Source organism: Anomalospiza imberbis, chromosome 10, assembly GCF_031753505.1.
Source record: "Anomalospiza imberbis isolate Cuckoo-Finch-1a 21T00152 chromosome 10, ASM3175350v1, whole genome shotgun sequence".
NCBI lineage: Eukaryota > Metazoa > Chordata > Aves > Passeriformes > Viduidae > Anomalospiza > Anomalospiza imberbis.
In genome coordinates this window covers 11,374,127-11,395,983 of record NC_089690.1, presented here as the reverse complement: position 1 = coordinate 11,395,983, position 21,857 = coordinate 11,374,127, and the positions used below count along the sequence as shown (strand labels likewise).

Sequence of the window (21,857 nt, the reverse complement as noted above, 5' to 3'; positions counted from 1 at the left end):
AAAAAAAAAAAAAAAAAGTGAGGCAGGCTACTAAGGCTGCTGCTGAAAGAGTGAGAGACCTGGCACAGTGCCACAGATAACTCATCTCTGCTCATCCCGTGGGGCAGAAACCCTGCCCTGGGTGGTGCCATGTCTGGCTGCACACAGACATTCCTGGGCACACAGCAATGCCACTGGTGTCAGTCCTGCTCATACAAACTGCTTGGAGAGCTCCATGCTCTCAGGAGCAGGGAGTGCTGATTCGTAGAGAGATGAGTTTAGTTCTCAGTAGACCAAAAAAACAACCAACAGGGAGAAAAACCAGCCAGCTACCAGCCATCCCTGGTTCTTCCCAGCCCAGACAAGGGACTGGCTTCTATTCAGGGACGTTAGAAGTGGAATAACTGCTCTCAAGTCAGTACCTTGATGGCAGAGAATGCTGTCATTGCACTGAGGCCAGCAGTGGCACTGTGACTGACACCAGTACAAACAAGGCCAAAGCCTGGCTGCACAGACTGAAAGAAGAACAAGTCAGACCCCTTTTCTTCAAGGCATTTGTCACACACAGTCACTGTCTGAAGCACCTCAATCCTGCCCTTCTTCCATCTCTTTTTTCCTGCAATCTCCTTGGACCAAAGGGGATTCCCCCCTGCCCTCCATCTCCTGCCAAATAACTCGGTATGACCAGCGTCACCCTGAGAGCAGCCAGGGCTACTGAACTGGAGCCTCTCCCTCCTCCTGCTGCCTGCCCGGGCTCTGAAGCCTCTGGGCAGCCAGGCACGTCACCCAAGACTCTCCAGGTTGTTTTCTGGGGCCATGGGAAGCACAGTGTCAGAAAGAGCTGTCTGAGCCATGCAGCCCCACAGTTAGGGAGGAGAAACCTCAGCCCAGGGCTGACAGTGACTGATGACTGTAGGTGCTGTGAGAATTCACTGCTCCTCACATCACCAAAATGTCAGGGGGTAGCAGTGGTGTTCTTAAAGCACCACAGGAGTGCAAAGATCTGTGTAAACTGAGAGGATAATCACCATGCAGGCAGTGCAGAAGTGTTTGACAGTGTTGAAATGATGTTCTTTGGTAGCCCTCGGATTTGTCATGTGACTTGATACACTAAAAACACCCATATTGTGTTTTTATGTCCATGACAATTGCTTTTCCTGCAAGAGACAATGATTTGTAAAATGACTTTTCTTATTCCCAAACCGGTCAAAATTTTGGAAATTGTTTTCCACGAACTAAAAGTGGTTTAGAAATAACCTTGGCTCAGGGAATGGCTCTGTGGTGGGGCTTTTGCTGCCACGACAGCCAGCTGTGAGAAGACAGTTATTTCTAAATCACTCTATTTTTTACATTAATATCTCTTTTAGAGCAAAACAGCAGCAGAAGCAGTATTATTTCCGTTGTGTGCTCTGAAATAGGACTGGTTCCTAGGAACCACAACTTGTGATCATCCCATCATAGGCATCCCTGGCCATTTCATATGGCAGCATATCCACTATCTCCCCAGTCCCAAGCCCTGAGATCACTCTGGGGCTACAGAGGCAGCTCCTTTTCTCCTCTGTACTGGGAACTGCCATCAGAAACACAGATCCCACTTTACAACAGACAGCTTTGTGGGGACAAAACCCAGCAGCCCAATATCATAGAACAGGCTGGGCTGAACTGGGCCTTAAAGGTGATCTAATGCCAACCTTCCTGACAAGGGTAGAGGAAAGGGAAAACCCATCTCTGCATGGGCTCAAGCCTCAGCTTTTCAGTTATGAGCTGAACATGCTGATGGATTGCACCACAGAGACTCCCTAGTTACAACTATCTTCATAACAAGAAATAACTTTCCTACCTAAAATAAAACTACTTTCTGAAAAACATTGATTCCAAGTAGCAGAAATATCACATAGACCAAGGTGGCCTTTATCATGACATTAACAGTGGTTCAAAACTGCAAGGCCAGGAGTTCTCTTTTCCCAGAGACCCATCAGCAGCTTCCCCATCTGCAAACTGACCAGCTCAGACTGACAGCTATGGCACCTTACAGGATTAGATCCCACATTTTCAAAGCTCTTGTTCCAGTAGCAAGGACACAAATTTGGTGTCTTCTGAGCACGCTGAGGACTGAAGCACTAATATGCCTCAATCATTTCACTGGACTCTTCACATTTCAAGAGATCAAATGTGCAATCTTAAAGATTACCAGAGAAATTAAAGAAGAGATTTAATGGATCACTTAGAATTTTTAAATATTTATCATTTAAAGAGAGATCCAACATCTTATTGAGGAGGGAGCAGAAAGAAGGGAAGAGAAAGAGGAAACAAATGAGGAGAGGCACCAAACTGTATTCCAAGTACACACAGTGGAAAATGCAGGTCAGTGCCAGGAGCCTAATAATCCAAATTCTCATTCTATGCACTGATCTCTTCTGAGTAAAGGAAAGAATTTAAAGTCACATAAATGATAACTGTACATATTCTGGAAGCAAACCTAAAAGTGCTGCCAGGAAAAATCATCCTTCTCCACACACAGCCATTAACACATCCCCTTCCACTGGGGCAGCAAAGGTCACACCTACTCTGGAGGCAGGGGAGAGAGGGAATGTTCCTTACCTGCCACACACAGTCAGTCCTCACCACAGCAGAAGGCTGAGCATCAAATCTGAGTGGCAGAGATGGATGTCAGGGCTGGCAGGACCGATGTACACCCTGAGCATTGGCACTCAGGCAGGCACTGCAGCTTTCTGGAGAGCCCAGCAGTGGAAGCAGCACTGCATCTCCAGGAGTCCCCAGCAGACACAGTGCTGGTCACTTGCCCCTTCCCCTCCCCACAATGAAAGACAAGAACTGCTTTTCCAAAGAGCTGCCAACTAAGAAAATTGTCCTAAATGCTTTTTTTTTTTTTTTTTAATGACAAGTTTCATCCCTTTTACATGCTCCAGATGGCTGTAACAGCAGCAATAATTCACCAAAATACCAGCAGCTTGATCCACCAACAGCATAATTCTGTACAGGGCTTTATTTTCCCTTGTTCTTCATGCAGCTAAATGCCCACACACATCTCTGCATTATATTTCTCCTTTCATGCTGTTCAATACCTCCCCTTGGCCCCAATGAAATGGAAGTCCCACTCATTTTGCACACCCACTTCATACCAGCTATTTAGATACTTTTTCTGGCCAGCTTACACACTGATTGGGTCAAATTTGCACGAAGAGGATTGCAAAGTCTGCCCCCAACATTTCCAGTGGAGGATATTCTTGCCTACCCCACCTTTGCCTTTGGCCCATCTGCCATGGCTGTTGCAGGGTTGAGGTAGGGACAGTACTATGAGCAATGAACTAAATGTTCTTTAGAGGGGATGAAAATCCTGAGAAATTCACGAAAATCAATGGAGATATTCCAGATGAGGGAGGTATGGCTCAACAAAAACAATGAAGCAGAAAACACGCACAAATGCAGGAGATGCTGTCCAGACAGTTAAGCCACCCCGGCTCAGTCTGCCAGGAGCACAGCCCTTAACACCCCTGCAAAAACCTTCTGCACTGCAGCTTAACCCTGACACTTCTCTCCCTGTCACTGTCCCCAGACTGCTCACTTTGCTGGCTCCTGCTGACTTGTACTGGGGGCAAGCTCAACCACTGAAATTACCTTAAAAACACATTTGGGGTGTTCAGGAGGGGTACCCTCAGTGCCCCGTGGGTGCCTGCAGAGCAAACCCTTGTCAGGCTCAGAGGGATCACTGCCAGGGGAGGCTTGGGGCAGGAACACTGAGGAGATCCTGCTGGACAGGGTGAGGGACACACAAGGACACAAGCACAAGGTGAAGAATAAACTAGCAAAATAGGTGTAAGGTTTCTTGTATCTCACAGTATTATTTTGGTGTTGTAGTTCCTCTGTCCTCAGTAGCATTTACTTTGGTGTAACTGAAATGAAAACGTGGCTCAGGAGGATTGGAGGCCTCTGAGACCAGCTGAAAACAGAGAAAACATTACTTTACTCCACCAGCTTAAGCAGCTTTCCATGGGGCACATATCCTGAAAGGGGAAACAATTCACTGTACTGAGCTGCAGAGATTTTCACAATGACTTTAAATCAACTAAACTTGCCAACAGCTGAGATTTTGGGCAATAAACTTGGCTGGAGATGAGCCAGCCTCTGTTAGGCTGGGATCCTGCCGTGTAAGCTTCTGAACAGAGTGCTAGAGCCACGTGTGCTGAGTGTGACAGGGAAGATGCTGAGGGGACAGAGGCTGAAATCAAGCCCATAGCTCCAGACAGAAACCAGATTTGGCTGCAGCTGCAAGCGTAAGGATAGACAAAGGAGGGCAAGACAGGGCTCTTGTCTTGAGACAAGAGCACCTGGACTGGAGGGGTGAGCTGGGTGCTCACATCTCCTCTGGAAACAAACATCTGAATTTAATGTACACACTTTGCTCACATTTGAGAACGTTAATCCAGCACAACGGAAACAAGAGAAGTCACCAACTGTGTGCTGCTGAAACCAGAGCCTTTGGCTATTTCAGGGAGTTTACTAGGTGTGTAAAAATAAACATGGAAGACTTCACTGCAGCAGTTTAACAAAGTGCTAGAATCCCTTCTGAAACCTTTATGAGGTGAAAATTAGTAAGCAACCTCTGCAAAACCAACTGACATTTTTCAATTTATGAGGCTTCCCATGTCACAATGTCTATTATTTTACACAAAGATTTTATTTTAAAAACCGCCTCTCTGAGCTATGCTGAGATGAGAAGGCTGCTGAGATCCTGGGCTGACATCCCAGGGACCTCAGCAGAGTGCCTGGTATTCACAGTTGAATTTTCTAATAAGCTGATGCACATTTCCAAAATATCACTGCACAAGTGTCCATTGGTGGTGTTATTTTAAGGCAGTGGCTCAGGAAGGCACTTCTTGTGCCTGTTTCTGAATTGACAGACATGCCTGCCTTGAACTAGCTTAAGACCCTGCTGTGAAGAGAGACTTCAATGGCAAAGACAGCTCCAGGATCACTTACTGGAAGAGAGTTTTATCACTTGATTTTCTTCTCTTTGTGCTGGTGTCAATTAGAAAAACAAAAATTTCTGAAATTCAAGGAGTTAGCCCTGGATAAAAGAAGACTGAAGCCTGAACTGAGCCATTTAAAGCAGATGCTGCCTTAGAGCAGAGGTATTTTCCACAGATAATCTGCACTAGAATAGATGGAAGTAACCATTTTCTGTTTCCCTTTCCAACATCACCTTGTCAGGGACAGCCCTGAGGCAGTTGTGTTGAAAGTGCAGCCAGCCAGGCTGTGGGGTATCACAGTCAGTGTTCGCAGTGCCAGGCAGTGATCTGAAAGGCATTTCCAAAGAATCTCTTCTGATACTCACTTCAAGGCTCTGAAAGGCACATACCTTCATCCCACCATCCCTCGCATCCTCTCTCTGGAATCTGACTCATTTCCTTGGTTTTGTCTTTATCTCTGCTCCCTGAACATTTTTAAAGTTAGACTAAATGCTCATGAAGTTGCTGCTGTGGGGGACTGATTTCCTTTTCCCTTCTAGAACTGCAAGATCCTTCAACCACTGCTGCTAAGTCTTTCACAAAGATGCTCATGAAGATCAAAATATTTTTGTTCCCTAAGTGCCAGGTAGAAAATCCAGGGAGCCTTAAGGTATCTGCTGTTGTTCCTTGAGACACACTGGAAATAATTTTATTTCTATTTTTCTCCATTAGTCAGTATTTCATCATTCCTTCCTCCCTGCTCAACTTCTGTAAGAACATTTTGTGGTGGACTTTGTCATAGACTAAGGGTACTGCAAACAAATCAGATCAGCTCAGCCTCCTTTAATTATTATATTCCAGCACAGAAAATGCCAATCATTTTCACTAGAGAAAGAAAGGGCTTTAAAATTTGCTCTGGTGCCTTTGTCATCTATGTAAAATGTGAACTTTAACTGCCCTCTTCTATGGAAAACAAACAAACAATCAAATCAGGAACAGTGAAATTGTAGCTTTTTACATGTTCTCCTACTCGTGGAAATGACTACAGGAGATGTACTTTGGAGAATGAGGAGCGGTGTCCCACCTACACTCAAATACTGCACATGCAGAGCCACAATTGATGTGGAAAGGACGTGGCACCAGAGGAGCAGAACTCCTTCAGGATCTCCCTCACACACCCAGCCCCTGCCTTGCCACCACACACAATCTTAGATGATTTAAATTCTACCTTTTTTATACATAAAATGAGCTTCCTGCCTCCCCTTATCTCTGTTTCTACTGCATTTCAGTGAAATTTTACTTTGTTATATTCCCACAAGAAATTTAACAGAGGAGTCTGCAGAGTGGACAGCAGAAATAATACACTGGAAGGCAAAATATAAGCAGCAGGGACAATGTAAAGGGAGACATTTAGAACTATTTTAATTCCTTTTCTACTAACTATTGAAATCTCCTGCTTCTGTTGTTATTTCTTTTCCTTTATGCTGGGGAAAGACCATCACGTGAAGAAGGAGCAATGCCTTCTGGGACACCTCAGAATTCCCTCTTACTGGCAGGCCAGGATTGAAAAGTCCCTGTGAGAGCTGCTAAGAGGTGACAGCTGCCCTGCTCAGAACTTCTGAGCATCCCATCTCCAACAAAGATACTTCCTTTAGAGCTGGAGAGGTTAAACTGGCTCAGCAAAGGAGCCATGGCTCTGGAACAGATTTCACAGAGGATTGGAGAGCAGGAGGCTCAGGAGTCCCCAGTGTCACTGCAAGGGCAGAGGGTGCTTCACCTCATGCAGGGTGCTGGCTTTGTTACCTTACAGTCCCTTCTCCCCTTCAGGTATCCTACATCTGCCTGACAATCCTGCGTAAGGAAGCCAAGTGCCACAGAAGCCACTGGGACATTTCATGAAGAACTGGCTGGAAAAGGGAATTTCTGATCTGTGGGAAGTTCCAACATTCTGAAATTTGCTTTTCTTCCACGTATAAATGAGAGGCCAAAATTCCATGGTCTGTGTGGAATGGATCTCCTGGAGAGGAACAGGGGGAAGTAATGGAGAAGATTAAGAAACTTTCTTTTGAAGGAAAAAAAATAAAATCCTGTTGATATTGTTTTGGTGAATTTGGCCACTTTTTGACTTCCATGGGGACCAAACCACACCCCTGAGAAGACTCTCAAAGTTTGCAGCTCACAGGGAACCAGGGAGAGATGCATGAAAAACAAACAACTAATGATCAGTCAGAAGTCCCCTGATAAAGAAGTTATTCTCAAATTGGTTTTACATTTCAAACAATTCACATAAAGTCAGTATTTTCAGACAGCTATACAACTCCTCAAAGAGTCCAGCAAAGGCTTTAGGTATGGTTTTCAATTTCAAAATATGTGTCCCCACTGAAAATATTTACTCAAGCATGTACAGCTGAAGGTTCATTTAACTTTTTCCTGGACTAGTTCCTATTCGTTCTTAACCCAGTAACATTATTTTTACATTTTACACAGCATCCTACTGATTTCTAAGCAAGTTTCACTCTCAGTTTCAGCTAGCTCTGGGTCTGCTATTTAATTTTTTTACCAAAATCAATTGGCCTTTGGTATGACAAGACAGCCCTTTAAAGTTACATAAATAAAAGGTACTTACCTTTCATTGAAACAGAAAATCTGCAGTTTTACTTAATCATTGCTGTCAAGAATCTGCAGTATTCCCTTTTGCATGACTCATGAAATTTTGGGATGCTCATGGGCATAGCAATATGCGTATTCCTGACAGTCCTGACTCCCACCTTCCTCTTTTTTATCGTATGAAGTGGCTAAAGCTGCTCAAAAAAAAAACCCTCCTGGTATTTTTATCTTGAGAAAAAACAAGCTTCGTGCAAAGATCCAGAAAAGACAGAAAACAGAAGAGAGTTTGCTACCACTAATTAGGTATTCCAAAGTATTAAGGAATTATTATGGAAAACTTTAGGTGCAGTTGGCAAGATTGTTTGTCTGGCCCAGAAAATGGACAAATGACATTGTCAATAAATGTGAAGTGATGCACACAGGAAGAAACAATCCTAAATACTTCTACTTTGTCTGCATAGCAAAGGGCTTTGAGCTGGCTGTTCTGATCCAAAATGAGGAACAAGAGGGGGTTTGGCAGGGCTGGCTCTCAAAATGCTTGGTTCCAATGTAACAGTTTGGGATTTTGAATTGAAAATGACAGGAAATATGCTTAAAAACCAGAAAGGACCTATTTTTAACCAGAGTGTATTTTAACAGTGGAACTCCTCACCAAATTACGTTCTAGATGCCAAAAGCTTACACAGATTCAAAAACAAAGTCACCAAAGGAAAAATCCCTCAAGGATTATTAAGCACAAAATATTGTGTCTGGTTCTAAAACCCCTCAGCCACAAATTGTTGGAGGCTAGGAGAATATTTGAAGGAAGTGACAAATATGCTTGCAGGACTGGCACTGTCAGAGTGAGTATTCTGAGCGAGACAGATGCCTGGGCTGACCTGGTATGACTGCTCTTGCACTTTCATATCACATTTTCCTGCTGCCTTGTTCTCAGAAAAACGTAAAAAATAAATCACTGAAATGATCATTTACATTCACACATGCCCCATATTTTGTTCAATAGACAGAGCTGGCATGGAAAATTTCAACACAAAGACTAAAAGTTTAGTAAATTCAATAAGCAACCAAAGGAAGGGAAATGCTAAATGTTTACAAGTTAAATAAGAGACAGAGCTATCTGCCCTACCTTTAATTAAAAAAAAAAATATTTAGAGTTCAAGTGGATAGCACATATCAACAATTTAGGGAAATACAAAATACAACAATTATATAACTGCTCATGAAGTGAGCTAAAGAAATTTAGAAAAAATTTAAAGAACTCAAATATACAGACACATGAAAACACATACATATGCATCTAGACACAGTGTGGTGACATTTGCCATGTTTCCCACAGCCTAAAAGACTCTAGTGGTTTTAGAGATATCCTTTGCAGTAAAAGTTCAGAATCCTAGTAAACCTAATACTGTTCCTCCATCTGGTTGGAATTTCTTGGGTGCACATACACATGCAACGTCTTTGTTTGAGAGGCCAATGGCAATTAAATGTAACTGCTTCCCCTGTGGACTTAAATCATGGCTGGATGGTAAAGTAATGTACTTTTATATATAGTCTGTTTATAAGTAATTCTTCTTCAGCAGTTGCACCTTTTCCACGTAGTTTAGAACAGAAGCTGCCCTTGTTCTCTAGCACAACCTCTACCATGAAAGCACCAGCAGAAAGTCATTACATTGAGCAGGCACCTCCCTTGTTTAATGGTGTAGAAATGTCTTGGTGCCAGTCCTGTGCTTGGCATGCAGGGAAAGGTTAAATAAATTAAACATCTGCAGCCCAACTAGTGAAACAAACACCAAACAGCAGTGAAATGCTACAGGACATGTGATAACCACAGAGAAGCACAGGAGAAATGGAAACACTAATGATGGAAGGGCACTGTTTAGGATAATTTGTAGCCATAGGAGGATGCTTTAAAAGTGCGTGCAGGGAAAATTATGCTGGAAATATTTCCTAATGGGGAAACCCAATAGGCTGTGGAATAATCACCCAAGGGAGAGGAAGGAAGTCCTTTTGACTGAGTCATTTCTTTCTGGACTGGGCAAAGCAGGGAAAAAATGTGCTGGCACAGAAAGACTACCAGCTCTGATGTTCAGAAGCCTAAGACATTTCTGTTCTCAACAGTAGCAGTTTTATTCAGAGCAAAACCAAGCTCATGAAAACTTTTTTTAATCGTGCATGAAGAGATGAGTGACTTCTGTAATCTCTCCCTTCTGTTTCTCAGATTTAATTTATCTACATATGTTTATGGCTCCTTCTTAAACTGCATTTCTAGAAGAGAGGTTTCCAGGGCTGCAGTCATGTATTGCCTTTGTCCATCTGATGGTGGGTGGCAAGAGCAAATGCAGCTTTATCAGAAACTTGTCCTGATCAGGCTCTGGCCAAGCATAACTAGTTTAATGTGACAGATTATAGAATGAAAGAAGGGTGAGAAGGGAGGAATAACAAGTGCCAGGGAAAGATTAGATTCTCCACATTTCTGCATTTATTGACCTTTTCTTCTTCGATATACCATTAGTCACCCAGATTTACAACTCGAGATGGCAGGCAAGCTGTCAGGTGCACTGCTTAGGTCATTGATGATGTTATGAACTCTACTGGAAACTGATTTCATTAAGCAAAACTATGTGGCTTGGCATTTGGTGTAGCAAATATCTAACTGACATTTTTAGTTGCTCTTTGTACAATTCCTTTGTAATTAGTGAGGTCATTTTAATAACTTTTAAGGGACTTAATTTTTAAAATTGCATGTTGGGTACCAACAACTGGTATACAGCATCCATCCCTGATGAACAGCAGTGTATGTGAGTCTGTATGATGCAGTCTGGCATCACTGTACATAAATCTGTAGACCAATCTGCAGAGAAGCAATATTTTATACTGAAGTTTCTTGAAGGCTCACTTCTTTGGTTTTCTTTCAGCACCCTCTACATCAAGTATTCTGTCATAAATTGGACTTGAGTTGCAATTTACTCATTAATAAAATACTACCTCTGGGACTTAATCCAGAGAGAAAGTAAAGAACCTAACTACCGCTGGCCAGCAGAAGTTCAACATGCAGGACACCAGTCTGAAATGATGCAATAATCTACAACAGTGCAAGCAGGATTTTCAAACCTTTAGACCCACATTTCTGAAGGAAAAATCTATACTTTGTTTAAAGCACATGCAGGTCTGTATCTTTATTCTGAGCCCAGGCTGTTACTGTGTGTTCACTTTAATCATTACTGTCATGGTTTAACCCAGCCAGGAACAAAGCACAAAAGTCACTCACTCTCTGACCCCCAGTGCGGGGAAAAGAAACATCCAAGGGTAAAAGTAAAAAAAAAATGGTGAGCTAAAATCAATTTTATAATTTAAGTAGGATAACAATAGTAAATTTTAATGAAAAGGAAATGAGAGAAATAATCCTCAAAAAGGACAAGTGATGCAAATGAAAACAATTCCTTACCATCAATTGACAGAAGCCCAGCCAGGCCCTGAGCATCCTTGCCTGACTCCGACCTTCTCTCTAGCATCTTGCTGAGCATAATATCAGATGGTCTGGAATATCCCTGGGGTCAGCTGGGGTCACCTGTCCCAGCTGTGCCCCTTCCAGCTTTCTGTGCACCCCCAGTCCCATCAGTGCCGGGGTGAGGCGAGACAGAAAAGCCCTTGGCTATGTGTAAGTGCTGCCCAGCAATAGGGTCCTAAAACATACTGGGAATTCTCACAACTTCCCAGCACAGATCCACAACACAGCCCAACCCCAGCTACAGTGAAGAAAATTAACAATATTTTAGCCAAAACCAGCTCAATAACATCAGTTGAGACTGTGAAGTTACACTGATACACAAATTCCCCACCACTGGATATGGGTAAGAGTTGGATCATTGTTCAACTGTAACATGCAGGAGCCATCCACACATTCATCTCGTTAGAACACTCTCAGGTTACAGCACATGTCCTAACCCTAACTCTAACCCTAGCCCAAACCCTAACCCTATGCCTAACCCTTAACCCTAACCCTTAACACTAATCCTAAGTCTTAAAAACCCTAAACCTAACCCAACACTAATCCTAAACCTAAGCCTAAATGGCTTCTGCCCTTTAATTTAGTCCCCTAAAATATTGGAAAAAGAGAGGTTTTCCTCACTTTACATTTCTCATATGATGGAAAAAGGGGGATTTTCCCCTCAATTCAAGCCCTTAAAAACTCTAACCCTAACCCTAAACCCTACCCGTACTTAAGGTTAGGTAGAGAAGAATAGTAATGATATGAATAGTTTCACTCTCATTGGGATCTCTAATTAGGGTGATATAAATATTAATAAGAAAAATAATAGACTCTTGGGTGGTGTTAGGACTATGTATGTGCCAGACTTGCTCCTATACAAGATATTTGGTACTGGGCCACAGGTAGAAGCACCCTGAAATGCAGATTTAAACCCTTAAAATGCTGGAAAAGGGAGAGCTTCCTTCCAATGAACTCCTAAAATGAGGAAACTCACAACACTGAGTTATACCACTGAGTGTCTTCTTCCACTTTGCTTTATCTAGGAAGCCAGGCACATGGATTTCAGTCCTGACATGGTCACAGTGGTGTCCCTGCTAACCACAGCCACAGCCCTGCAGTGCTGACCTCGCCTGACTTGGAGCTGTGGCTGCAGAGCCTCTCAAAACCAACCTACAGTCTGTGGGGGAAATGGAAAGCTCCTTGCTCTCATCCCTTCTCTAGAAAATCAGACACACAAGTAGTGGCTGCAGCTTCTTTGTAGCTGAACATCTGCAGTATAAATGATGCCATGGTCTTTTTGTAGACACAAAAGTAGGGAATATAAATTTCATGGCAGAGATGATAATGCTTATGATGCAAACAGGTTTTATGCCAACCAAATCGCACCTCCTGTGGAGTTTTAAAAGCCTTTTACAAGCCAGCAGTAGATGTAAAGTGAGTTTTGTTATTCTAATTAAATTAGTAAATAGGCAAGATATCCTCAGCCTATTAAGCACTGATAAATAAGGGAAACTGAGGCTGAAAGCAGTGAAGAAATCAGCCAAACAGTGGGAACAGCAGGAATCAACCCAGAACTTCTGACTTCTGCTTCTGCTCATTTGGCAAACACTCTTTTCGTGTAAACCAATTCCTGGTTCTGAAGCCAATGTAAAACTTCCATATATGTGAACAGAGCAAAGATTTGAAATTTCAGTCTGTCATCTGCACTTTATATGTCTGTGCCTTTATAGATGGGGCAGATATTTCATTCTGCTCTGAGGTTCAGCCAGCTGGATGGTGCTATATATATATTTAGGGCACAATGAGGAAAATAAATAACAATTAAAACACCAAAAAATAAAAAGTCAAACCTGTTCTTCCATATGGAATATTTTTAATATTTTTAATGGTAAAATTACTCTTTCACATTTATGGCACTTCCACAGAGAGAACACATTAGCAGCAGCAGCAGAGGCTGAACTGGCTCTCCCAGATGTCTGCTCCAGCAGCCTGGCAGCTCCCCACAGCCATGGGATACAGTGGCTTGTGCCCATCTGTACCTTGGAAGAGACAGTGCTGCACCCACTTATCCCCTCTGTCATCTTCTGGCTTTACTTTGGCTTTTGACAGCAATTAATGCTTTAAGACTGTTTTAAACTATCAGCAGGTGACTACTCTAGCTGATATCTTCAGGGGAAAAAAAAGCAGCAAGAAAGTTTTAAAGCTCATAAAAGCACAAGATTAAAGAAGTGGAGATCTGGTCCCATCTACACATCACCTGAAACAGAGAAAAAAAAGGGAAACCCTGTATTTCATACAGATCACCTCTTCTCCAGGGCCCTCACTCTGTCAGTGCAGGAACACTGATGGGTCAGTCAGGGATTAGCTGCAAAAGGCTCTACACCTTCCCAATGAAAACTCTGGTGAACACCACCACTACTCTGGAACTCCAAAGTGAGGACAAGTCCAGGGTAACTGCTTGCCCCAGCCATTCTGCAGTAAAAAAAAACCAAACAAACAAATAAAAAAGATGTCTGGAGTAAAACTGCTCTGTCTGTAAGGAGTGTCAGCAGGACAGGAAGGGGAATGGATCCCTACTGCAGCCGAGACTGTCTTGGATAGAGCAGATGAATGATCCTGTTGAACTGTTCCTGCTGTCTCCTGCTTCCACAGGTGAGGCTCCAGGTCAGCACATTGCCTGGGTCTGCTCCACAAGTTATGTACAAACAGAACTCTCCCCATCACCTTTCTGCTCCTGTACACATTTGAGGGAACCACAGGCAACTTCACCTGGATGAAGCTGATTGTGTCACCATGCCATGAGTACAGTATACATTTTATTCACCCCTGCAAAGAACTGGGGCACTGTAGGTCAGCAGGGTGGGGCTGGCACAAAGCAAAGCGGGGGACTTTTCACCTTAAAAGTTCTTCCACAAAAACTGCCTTATCATCCCCCCCAGTTCCTGGATTCTCAGAGTGAGAACAGGTGGGCACATCCTCCCTCTCCCCCAGGGCAGAAGGTTTCAGTCATTGCATAGCTCAGGCTTCAGCAAAGCAGGGTGTACATGTGCAAACAGGCTCACAAACACTAATGTCCAAATACTCCCAAACCCACATGACATCAAGATTTTCTTTAATTATTGTATTTTTAAACCATTTATTTTCTCGTGGTGGAGGCCTGAGAACCATTGGAGACCTTGGGGGGTGGAGGGGTGCCAAAGGCAATTGTGGCCTGGGAATATTTGCCAGTTGGACCATGTGATTTATTTTTCATTCTCAGTTTTCCCTGTTCTCCTTTCAGATCCTCTATTCTGGCTTGCTGGGGTCTGCAAATGCCCTGATCTAGAAACGGCAAACCCAAACTGCATTGCTGCATCAGTCCCTGCAACTGAGAGCCAATGCAACAGTGAGCAGCAATTTGAGATACCAGGAATCCTGCACTCACTAGCCCCAATCCCAATTGAACTTTGAAGGCCAGGTTTGCCCCTGTTTGCACCCTTTCAGCTTTAACTGCTACTCCTGGTTTATACGAGGAATATAGTTTGGAATATGGGATTCATTTCCTATTCTAAAGAAAGAAAAAGGAAAGAAAAAACACAGCTATCTTGCAGGCTGAAATTCTGTTCTGCATTTTTTCCTTCCCATGCTGCAGCCTCCTCTGCTCCTTCTGCCTATTTTCAGACAAACTGCTGAGATGCTGAAATTCAAACTACACGAATGTGCATCATATCTATCACTCATAAAGACTGTGTTATCTTCCTACCCACCCTTTCTACATCAAAGTAAAATCCTCTGGTTGCCTGACACAGAGAAGACTATCATGCAAGTATGACAGGAGTTCTGCACAGAAGTGCTGCAGCTGCTGGTTCTTGAGGCTGCTGCCCACCACGGAGATGTGCAATACTTCCTTGAACTCAATCCCCAGCTGATGTGCCAGCACAAAGCACCAAGATCCCTCCTTTGGAAAAGATACAAGGTGTGGGGCAAAAGATGTTGATGTGCTCCAGCTAGCAGAGAGGCAGCACCCTCTACCAGCTGCACACAGAAGGGAGAGCTGGAAGAGTATTTGGGATGTCACAGGCCCTCACCATGGAGAAGAGCTGAGAACAAAGCCCTTTTATGTAATAATGTTGAGGCATTGTCAGCAGCAGAGGTCTGAGGGGAATGGCTAAAGCAGGAGAAGGACATTACAGATCCTAATAAGGAGCAATCATATAATTGTTTGGGACAAACTGGGGCTGAAGATGAGTTCCTCCACAGAATCTCATCAACATGAGCTACCTTGCCCGGGACTGAAGGGAAACATACAGTCTTCATGCTCTCAGAACAAGACATGAAATAGCATAGATGGAGAGCCTGAAGATTCCCATTTCCTGCAATTCTTGCAAAAGACTCTCTGTGGCCACTTTGTAATCAGTTTGGTGCCATCTCCTTTCTGAACTCTTTCATCTTTTCCTCATGAGTCATCTCCTGCAGTCCCTGAAGCAAAACAGATCCACCTTTTGGATAACAGAAACCTTGTCATATAGGCTGGTTTTATCTTTAGTAACCTGAGCCAGCAAGATACCTAAACACCAGGTGGGTTTTCACAATCTTGCTAAGAGAGCAGGAAGGAGAAGCCTTACTGGAAGGCAAAGCTCAGATACACATTGCATCATGGCACAGCATGAACATCCTTCCTCCACCCCCTGCTGCAAAACACTTGGAACCCATGGTCTTATTTGGAGACTTTGTCTTATTCCTCACCCAAATTAAACCACCCTTTTGCAAGCCTTACCAGCAGTTTCACAGCACTTCAGTCACTCCTTTCAGAAAGAAGGAAAATACTCCATCATCTGGATATGCCACAAACATCAAATGAGGATCAGCTTACATTAACAAAGTAGAAGTACGCTACATCTGTGCTTATCCAAATTGTCTGGCAAAAACCAAGTATACTGGGAAAGAACAGATAGACCAGGACAAAACAGAGGAGTTATTTCCTCACAAAACACATTCTTAATAAATAACTTGAATCACTTTGCTAAGAATAATTTGACTGGAACATTGGACTTAAAACTGTTTAAAACTTTTATTTTCCACTTGCTCTTCATGCACAGATTCTGTGACAATTTAACTTGTATTTACTGGATTGGGAGTCCAGAATTACATCCCAGCATTGCACTATTGAGCAACAAAATTACCATTGTTCCTCCCGGTGTGCCTCCTCTCTATTTTAGCCTTCTTCACTGGTATGCAACATATTTCTATCCAAACACAAATCTTTTATTGCAACTGCAGGGTAAGATATAAAGTGCCCTATGTGGATGATCAGGGCATAAACAACCATAGCAAAAGTTGCTTGCTAACCTCCTGCCACTCAGCAGAAGAACTAAAGTCAAGAAGGCACTTCCTTCCCCTCAGTTTTCCTTTTCCTACATCCTATACAGCTTCCACGTACACCGTTTCATGTGCAGAAGTTTTTAGCTCATCCATCTGGGTCACATATCTGGTGATCTTTATTCAACATGTGCCTTCCCCAGACATGATCTCAGCTAACTGGTGTATCACTTGAGCCCATCCCATTCTTTCCCATACAAGTACCCAGGAAATCAGGTTGAACTGGAAGGCAAGCGATGACAGCTTGAGGATAATTTTTGTGTCCTGTCCATGAAGGGCTCCAGCCAGGCCTTTGGAGCTGCAGCACCTGTGATGCTAACACAGTACATGGTATGTTTGTTATAAAGATAATAACAACACCTCTTGCTGGAAAGTCTCACTGCACTTTACAGCAGTGGGATGTAATTACCTACCAGAAATGGAGACAAAGGGATGGGATGTGACTCCTCTAAGGTCATCTACCTAATCTGGAACAGCCACCAATCTTACAGTTCAGGACTTCCATGTCCCTACCCAATGCTTCCTCCAAGTGAGCCTGGCAATAAAACACACTGGACTAGATGAAAATACAGCCAATTCTTTCTTAAATCCAGGCTCTGCTCTACCCTTCCATAGCAGCTGAGACTTTCTTTTTAAAGCACTCACCTTAATTTCTGAATAAGATGATCACTATGTGCCAGTCCTTAGTGTTGGTTACTTCTGTGGGAAAGCAGGGTTTTAGTTTTGTAAAATCTGAGGGGGGGGGAGGGAAAAAACCAACAAACCAACCAAATCAGAACTCTACTTTTGATTTAAATTCCTCCAGAAATTATTTTGGCCTGCTTCTTAGCCTGTAAGCCAACAATGGGTAAGGGATGAATTTTTCAAGGCAATATTAAAGTAGAATTAGCATTTTCTGAGCTTGATATTTTCTGCACTTTTCCTCACAATTAACCTCTTTGCTGGGGATATGTGAGCTTTCCCAATTCAGAGGTGGATTCACACCAAGGCCAAGCTCTGTGATCACCCACACAGCTACAACACACAAAGTTCAACTGATTAATGGAGAGAAACACCAGCCATGCAGGGCAGACCCTTGGCTTATGTCAAGCTGGCCCTCCTGCATCTGGATCCAGCCACAGGGTGAAGCAAATGTGAATGTATGTCACTTTTTATACAGAGAGGCCAGTGGCACCCGTAAGCCACTGTGCAGCAGCCAGTCTGGAGGAGCCACCCCTGTGAAGGCTCTCACCTCTCTGCAAGTGCAGATCTGTCAGACCCAGCTTAGCACGCAATAAAGGAAGCTTCAATAAGGCAACAAGACCTTACATGGAGGGAGAGCTGAGCACCTGCATCAAGACAGTGATCATGACTCAGTGATCTGCAATAATTTGTCAAGTCACAGCAATGTGAGCATCTATCCAAACTCAAGTGATTTCCCAATTTCCCAAAAAAAGCCGAAAGCACAACAGAATGAAAAGCTTCTCTGTTTCCCAGAATCTCAAATACCAAGCCCAGGTTCCCCTCCCTCTCCTGATAATAAAAAATAGCTTTCAGGTGTATCCTTTTATCAGAAAACCAGTACTTCTCTAATTGCTTCACCATAAGAGTTTTTAAAGTATCATTCATTTAAACAGCTCCCAAAAGCACTGAATCTGTACTAATGAAGATTAATAGCAGATTTGCAATAACAAAGCTTGGAAAGTGTACTTTTAGAAATTAGCATCTCACCAAAAATACATTTTCGGCTGTACATTACTAATTCCATGTCCACTGTAGGGTTTCCTGGACTTCAGAAATAAATGTATTGCAGGCTGTGGTGTATAGGACTAGATGGGACCTCAGTGTGGCAATTCCTGTGCAAGACAAGACTTCCCTATTATAGGATTTGCCATGTTATCAAAGTACTTATGCAAACTCTTGAAAAGGAAATATAGTAGAGTTTTACACAACTGAGAATCATTACTGCAGCATGAAGCTGCTCTGCACAGGTAAGTGATCAATAGGAAGAAAACAATTCTGCCATTTCTGGTGACATTTGGGTATAGAGTGCGCATTTCCTGTACACATATCTAAGGGTGAGACCCTGAGATCAAACTCTATGTTAGGCACTAAGAGAACTGTGAATTGTATTAGTCAGAAGTCAGATGCTTTCATCACACCCCGAAGTTATGTGAGGCCATTAAGTGTCTGGTGCCACTCTAAATGGTTTGCTACACCTCATTATTCATGCATATTCCTTAGGGGTTACCAGAACTTAGCATGTAAGAGCTCCCAGTGAAATCCAGCCCCAGTGCACAGAAAAAAGAATAGGCATCAATATTGAATTTTCCAGAAATCTGAACCTAAAAGTCTTCACAGGCTTTGCAGAAAGTAAAAAGAGTGGGGTAGGATGCCCAGCAGTTGGCAGTCCCAGCACCCACCAGTTTTGCTCTCCAGTTTGCTCTGGCCCAGCCCAGCAAATGCACGTAGGGTGCAGAGTGGTTTGAGTCTCAGCCTTTGCTGGCAAGGAGCAGCAGTACTGACAGAATAACGTCCTGCAGGCAGCAGCACAACTTGCTTTGGCTAAAGACTTGATCTCACTTTGACCATGGGCAAAGCTGGAGGATCTTGCAGCCAACTGTTACCCTGAGCAGTGGGCAGTGAGTGCCTGGCAGGATGAAGTGGAATTGGAGTGAGTTTCAATGGAAAATATCTCTGTTGATACAGTTCTCTGTGTGCCTGGCTATGGCAGAATTTAACCCCCAAGAAGCTCTGCCAGCCACAGCTGCTGTCAGTAAACCCTACACTGCCCTGTAGGACCCCTGACAAGGGGAAGCACATGAGCAGCAGCTTTGCAGAAAGGGGAAAAAAAATTTCAGTTGAACTGTAGCAAAAGGAGATGGGGTGACTTGGCCAAGCACCCTGTCCAATTTACACTGAGGACAGTTACTCCAGATGATATTAGGACCACAGGAAAAAAGACCATACTCAGAGAAGCTAACCTCTGGATTTCAAGTGTGCTCCAACTGCAGAGCTCCTACGCAATTTACCTTTTCAGGTATTCTGCCAAAGAAATCCAGGTACGGATTATGGGACAAAGCCTGAAGAAACAAAGAACTGCTAGATATCAAAGGTGGAAGCTGATTTCCCTCTGTTTCTCTTGTTAGAAAGGTCAATCCACCTGATTTCTCCCACATGTTGTTCCTGCTCAGGCTGACACATCACTTGCAGCCAAAGAGGAGCATCAAACTGGTAATGTTCCATGTTTGGCAGCAGGCACACAAACAGCGAGGCTCACTAAATGCCCTCAGTAACTTTTGGTTTATGTACAAGTTGACAGCACTCTAACACTTGCAGGAGGTATTAAATACCTCATAGAATTGGGCCAATAGCCAGGGCACAGATCTGGCACATGGAAAATAATAAGTGGAGTATCTCCTTGTAACCACAGCAACTTGAAAAACACAATGAAAACACTGCATATCCCTGCAGAATTACTGAAAATGAACAGACATATATTTGTGAAATAGTGAAATAAATATTTTAATGATGCTCCTGAATTGCAGAACAGATCCTACTTCATGCAGACGTGAATGTCAGAAAGCCAGATGCTGTCTATTGACACTGAAACTTTCTATAATCCCCTAAAATGTGTTGGATAACATACAGGAACTGATTGTACCAAAGCTGAAAGGAACAAGAACAGCCCTGACACTTACACAGCTAAACACAGGGCAATACGGATAGTATTTCAGAACTTGCTCTTAACCAAACTTTTTTTTTTTTTTTAAAGGCATATTTCTTTACTTCCATGGATTGTGTGGTAGAGACCTCATCCATGTTACCCAGTTTGCATCAAGACAGACATGGCTTTAGAATGTAATGCCAAGACAGAAGGGTAATTGAATGTCTTGAGATAGGGAATCTGATGCAGAAAATACAAAATTATTACACACTTCATCAAGCTCCTCACAACAGCTGCAGAGCAGAAACTATAAAGTAATTATTGGAGATAAAATATGTGATCATAATAAAAAAAATACAGTAAGAACAGGAATGTCCATGGTCAGAACCAAAATGGTTAGTGGAAGGCCCTCTTGGGTCTTGCTGAGTTACAATTTTCTCATATTGTGTCCATCTAGTGATGAGGCCAAAGAAATTATTTTCTGGATCAATCAGATACTACAGCAATACTTAATTTAGTCTACCTGAAATTCTGCACTGAGCCTGTCTGATTTTCTTGTCACAGCCAGGGTGGGGACACATTCAACTAAAAAGAGGATGAAGATGAATCTTTATACAAAACTTGAATGAAAGCCATGAACTTTTCATCAACATTTTCTTCCCTAATGGCTAAAATTTTTGTCTGCATTTCCTTGATTTCAGACATTACTGTTATTAAAGGTAGGCATTACCTTGAAGATAAGAATAGTATCAGGTTATGAATACGTTTGCAGCAGTACAGAGCTCTTTAATCTGCAGATTTACCTAGAGACTAAGAGAAGCCTCAAATACACACAAAAAACTGATGATGATAAATAACCTGTGCTAGGTTCAGTTTACAAGAAAAAAGCCCAGTACTTCAAGACAGTCCAGTTGTGAACTGTTCCATGGTAACGGTAGGAAAACCCAAGGGCATAGCATCATTGTGCTCATCACTCTGTCTCAGTTTCACAGCATCCAAGATTAAACAAGGGCCAGGAGGAATCCTAGGAGGTCAACCTGACCCCGGTACTTTCAGTGCTGCAGATCCCAGACCCCTCTTGGCCACTTCATACTTGAGCTTTGTTGCCCTTCCATGAGAAACCTTTGCTGGGAATTGCAGCTCACACAAGACGGCGATTTGCACATACATGTTGCCGTTCCACACTGGTGAATCCACTCCGAACTCACCAGATCCTTCCAGAGGCTCATAAAAGAGGACAGAGATCCCTGCTTTATGGGAAATGGACCAAATAAGATTCCTGAAAGAAAACACACAGCATGCAGTAGAGCCAGAAAAAGAGTCATCGAAACTAAGTGTTGTCAGGTGTTCACTGAAAAACTGCAGTTGTATTTCCCACTGGAGAGCTTCTGATCCTAAACCAGTGATCCAAGGGGAACACAAATGCCACACACTGTTAACAAGGTCTGTTTCCATCATAAGCATGCATTTATCCCATCACCCTCTCTCTCGAACCTGGATTTTTTCACGGTAAGTCACTAACATGTCACAACAATTTCCTGAATTGATGCCAAAGAAACTGTTGCTTGTGATTGCTTTAAATATGTCAAAGCTCTGCCTTGGTTTTTGGTTTGCTTTTTAAAAGTATCTTTTACCTGATAGTTTTTTTGCCTTAGACGTGGCAGTTCAGTAAGAAAACAGACTAAAGCAATTTTTCTAACATATGAAATTAAAGTCCTTTTTAATATAAATGTAGTGATTCTTTAAGCAACAGTTGCTGAGAAAAAAAAAATTGATAGATGAAAACTGTGGTGACAATCACACATCA

General features: G+C 42.9%; 1 protein-coding gene and 1 long non-coding RNA gene across 3 annotated transcripts in view; both read right to left on the bottom strand.

Annotated features, from left to right (window-relative positions):
* OSTN (osteocrin) overlaps window positions 1-21,857 on the bottom strand; it is an 81,768-nt gene that overhangs the window by 24,409 nt on the left and 35,502 nt on the right. The window lies entirely within an intron of this gene.
* On the bottom strand, window positions 16,519-17,101 carry LOC137479563 (uncharacterized). The gene is made up of 3 exons (XR_011002344.1): window positions 17,050-17,101; window positions 16,818-16,960; window positions 16,519-16,711 (listed from the first exon to the last, which is right to left on the bottom strand). It is a non-coding gene; the product is annotated as an uncharacterized lncRNA (long non-coding RNA).